At 41.6% G+C, this 4,938-nt stretch overlaps 1 gene segment (V, D, J or C); it reads left to right on the top strand.

Moving 5' to 3' along the window:
- The first annotated feature begins 784 nt into the window (after positions 1-784).
- On the top strand, positions 785-3,441 carry LOC310955427 (Ig kappa-b4 chain C region-like). The segment is given in 3 exons: positions 785-799; positions 1,455-1,560; positions 3,002-3,441.
- The last annotated feature ends 1,497 nt before the right edge of the window (positions 3,442-4,938 follow it).

Here is a 4,938-nt window from a genome sequence, read left to right as displayed (position 1 = left end):
ACGGCGCTTTTTCACTGTGTGAACACAAGCTGACTGTTAATGTAGTGATAACTCTGACAGTAATACACTGCTGCATCTTCAGTCTGGACTCCACTGATGGTCAGGGTGAAGTCAGTCCCTGATCCACTGCCTGAGAAACGATCGGGAACCCCTGATATTAATTCAGTAGCCCCATAAATTAGTAGTTTAGGAGCTTCTCTCTCTTTTTTCTGGTACCAGGAAAGACAGGGGTCAGAGCCGTAGAGGCCACAGTCATCATCGACCGCCAGACTGGTCCTACAGCTGACGGAGACGGAGCCTCCAGGAGCAGATCTCACAGCTCCAGGCTGAGTCACTGTGACCTGGCCTCTGGACGCTGTGACCTGGCCTCTGGACGCTGAGGACACAGAGACAAAAACAGAAAACAGCGTCACGGTTTTGCCGTCTTCGTCTCAGAGGGACGGGTGTTCACAGAGGAGTTTGATTCTCTGGACTTTACCTGTGAAGCAGCAGCAGCAGAGGAGGGTCCAGATGAGGACGGAGACCAGCGTCATGTTTCTGATGAGGAGGATTTCTGAGGCGTCTGTTGTCATGAAGGACGGCTGTCAGTCACCCAGTGTCCAACCCTCAGGACTATAAACGCTCCCAGAGCACTGGAGCATGGGGCTGCGGATGCAAAGTGGCTCTCTATGGAAATGTGACGACTGACTCCAACAGGGACCTGGTTCACTCTGATGTTAATCAATGGATCAATCACTGGATCACAGAATGAGTCAGTGCTCGTTTGTTTGAGTCTGATGGACGAATGTTCTTCCACACGGTTTGATGAAGAAGAAGAAGAATTACTTTATTAATCCTGGAAGGAGAAATTCAATTCACACACACACACACACACACACACACACACACACACACACACACACACACACACACACACACACACACACACACACACACACACACACACACACACACACACACACACACACACACACACACACACACAACCTATATCCTCGCAGTTAATGGAGAGATGTCAGAGCGAGGGGGCGGCCAATGGATCGGTGCCTTGCTCAACAGCTGAGATGAATTGGCACCTCTCCAGCCACCAGTCCACGCTCCACTCATTGTCCACACAGGGACTCGAACCAGCGACCCTCCAGTTCCCCGCCAAGTCACCTATGGACTGAGCTCACGACCACACAGATCAACATCAAGCAGGACGAAGTTTAAACATGTATTATTTTTTCATTCATCATAATCTACAATAAACACGTGTTTGTTTCTTTTACTGAGAGATAAATGTTTAATATTTATATTTTATTTAATGTAGAAAATTGTTTTTAGATGTAAAAACATTTAACAAAGAAAATGTTAAAGTGATTCATAGTTTTTGTAGAAACTGGTTAAAATGTCTAAAGACTCACAAACTCCGTGATCTGTGAAAGTGTTTGTTGAGTTTGTTTGTGTCAAAGTCAGAGAGCCGTGTCTCTCCACAGCGAGAGGTTTTTGTACGGCGGTTCAATCCCTTTGCATCACTGTGGTACACGTTCGGTGGAGGAACCACACTGGATGTTGGAAGTAAGTTTCATTTTTCACATTTTTTATTCACTCATCAGCAACATTTTCTGTCCTGCTTCTGTTTTTTCTCTAAAAGCTGAAAAATAAAATATTTTTCAACATTTTTCTACAAACTATAAAAATACAGTTTTTTTATTATTTTATTTAAACGATGAATAAAAACGAGTGCAAGTGTTTGACAGGATGAATCCTGTGGGCAGATTTTAGAGGACTTGTAGTTTAAGTTCAGTCGAAGTCAGAGAGCCGTGTCTCTCTACAGCGAGAGGTTTTTGTACGGCGGTTCAATCCCTTTGCATCACTGTGGTTGACTTTTGGCGGAGGAACCACGCTGGATGTTGGAAGTAAGTTTCTGCTCAAATATTAAATATTAAATATCGTATCATCAGCAAACTTTTGAGTTTCTGTCTGAACCTTTTGTAGGAGATGTGAGTTTGATCTAAATATCGTATCATCAGCAAACATTTGAGTTTCTGTCTGAACCTTTTGTAGGAGACGTGAGTTTGATCTAAATATCGTATCATCAGCAAACATTTGAGTTTCTGTCTGAACCTTTTGTAGGAGATGTGAGTTTGATCTAAATATCGTATCATCAGCAAACATTTGAGCTTCTGTCTGAACCTTTTGTAGGAGATGTGAGTTTGATCTAAATATCGTATCATCAGCAAACATTTGAGTATCTGTCTGAACCTTTTGTAGGAGAGTTTGATCTAAATCGCTTCACAGACTCAGTTTGATTCTTTTCTCCGGTTGAACATCGAAGCTCAACTCGAAGCAGCTTCACTGAACTTCTCTTTAAACGTTTTATTTCATCTGTAAAATGTGAAAAGCTTCAACTGTAGGAACGAGGAAAGAACAACAGTCGGATTTTAAACATATTTTCAAACTTCTCCAGTTTTGAAGATGATCTAAATAGTTTGAAACACTGAGAATGAGAAGTTTTCTGTCGCCCTTTCGTTTTTAAATCCGTCGTATGAACATTTTAAATATGGTTGTCACTTATTTTTGGCTGATATTTGTTCTGTAAAGGTGGAGCGGATGAACGTTTGTGCTGTTGACAGTTTTGACAGTAAACGTTTGTAGAAATGTTCCAAGACTTTGGACAAAGTCAGAGATGACTGGAAATATATTCAAAGTGTATTTAAGTGTAAAGTTACAGTCTGTTCTCTTGTTTTTTGAAATGTAACATATGATCTCGTGTTTCCAGTGTAGTTTGGTGTGTATCAGGTCATATCAGGACTCTCTCTGTGCTGATACGCATGAGAGGCGTCTTAAAGGGAAGTGAAACAATGTGTGAGCGAGTGACTGGTGGAGCAGAAAAAACATCTGACAGAAACTCCTTTAAGGGGAAAATCATCTCTCACACAGTAAAGGTGTCCAAATGTGTGGTGTGTGATTGACAGCTGTGTGGTCCCCGTCCTCTAAGCTGATCGGTGTCTCCTAGGTGATGTCCGTCCCACCCTGACGGTGCTGGCCCCCTCCAGAGAGGAGCTGCAGCAGGGGAAGGCCACGCTCATGTGCCTGGCCAACAAGGGCTTCCCCTCAGACTGGAGTCTGGCCTGGAAGGTGGACGGCAGCAGCAGCGTCAGCTGGGAGGAGAGCAGGAGCCCCGGGGTGCTGGAGAAGGACGGTCTCTACAGCTGGAGCAGCACCCTGAGGCTCCCTGCAGACCAGTGGAGGAAGGTGGGCTCAGTGACCTGTGAGGCCACCCAGGGCTCCCAGACTCCGGTCTCAGAGACACTGGGGAGAGACCAGTGTCCCCAGCTCTGACGTGACTCACTGGGACTCTGCTACTGCTCTCACTCTGCAACCATCTCTCTTTGATTTCACATGTTTCAATAACAATATTTACCAGCTTTTTGCGTCGTTTCTATATTGTTTCACTGTGTCCAGATAATAAAGACGTATTCATCAGATCAGTTGTTTTCATGGTCATTATTATCAAAGTAACTGAGTTTCTCTTAATAACAGTAACTGCATTAAATCCTGATGGAAAATTTGGGCTTAAAAATGTCTTAATTTCACTGTGGTGACAATAAAATGACAGTATATTACATTATATATGTAATTTATATATATTCAAAGACTCTGAACTCAGACAAACCCTTCATTATTGTTTGATTAGTACAAACAGAGATGGAGCATGAGTCTATAATTTGTTATTAATAATATAAATGTCTCTTCTGTAAATTTAAAATTTTGAATTCAAAATCATGGAGGTATGATTTCTATGATAAATCATCCAATCGTCTCTCGTTACTGAAGCGTGATCGTAGGAAGGACTGAATTATTGGACTTGTATCTAGAGAACAAACAATTATATTTGATTAAAACTACAAAAGTGTAAAAAATATTTTCTAAATTTGAAATATAAAGCAGAATATCATCAGCATAGAGAGAAATCAGAGGAGAGTGAAATTCAAACTTGGAGATATTTACATCCTGGTTCTGCTTAAGAAACAAATAAAAATAAAGATAAAACATGAAATAATTTAAATGTAACTGATTCACATTATTCCTCTTTGTCTCAGTCATAAAACAAATGTATTCGCTTGAACACAAAACACGTAAAACAACTAAAATATGTCGTTTATATGATTCTTAATTCTACTACATGAACAAAACGGGATTTTATTGAGGGGGGGATTTTGTAATTTATGTTTAAGCTGCTATGATATTAAACAAATGACTAATATCTACAGTGTTAGTGCTCATGTGGGATCAGACTCTTTAACTTATTAAAGAACAGAAATGCTACGTCAGCAGAAGTTAGCTTAAATGTGCAGCAGAATGGTTCAAACCCTGTTTTAGGTTTTTGGTTGATATTTAACATATTTAGTTTAATGTTCATGTTTATATCTTCAAAGTTAATTATTATTTACTACATTTATTTCTTTAGTACAAGCTCTGTTACTTTAGTGCGTTAGTTTCAGTGCAGCTGTTGAGTCTGATCAGTTCCTCTCCAGCTGAGGGAGGTTTTTGTACGGCGTTGTTTCACTGTGTGAACGGGAAGCTGTCCCCCTGCTGACAGAAGTAAACTCCTGAGTCTTCAGTCTGAACTCCACTGATGCTCAGAGTGAAGTCAGTCCCTGATCCACTTCCACTGAAACGATCTGAAACTCCAGACTGACGGGTTGAAGCTAGATAAACCAGGAGTTTAGGAGCTTCTCCTCGTTTCTGAAGGTACCACTGGAGCCAGCTAACACTTGTACTGGTTTGACATTTGATGGAGACGGTCTGACCTGGAACTACAGACTGAGACCCAGGAGACTGAGTCAGGACGGTGTCCCCTGATGAACCTGAAAACATGAACAAGAGCAGAAGGGTTACTGAGACGAATCCAGCTCAGAGAAAGACGATCAACGTCCAAACAGAAGAGCG

Source organism: Echiichthys vipera (assembly GCF_963691815.1).
Source record: "Echiichthys vipera genome assembly, chromosome: 13".
In the NCBI taxonomy this organism is placed as follows: Eukaryota; Metazoa; Chordata; class Actinopteri; order Perciformes; family Trachinidae; genus Echiichthys; species Echiichthys vipera.
This window is presented reverse-complemented; position numbering and strand designations above follow the sequence as displayed.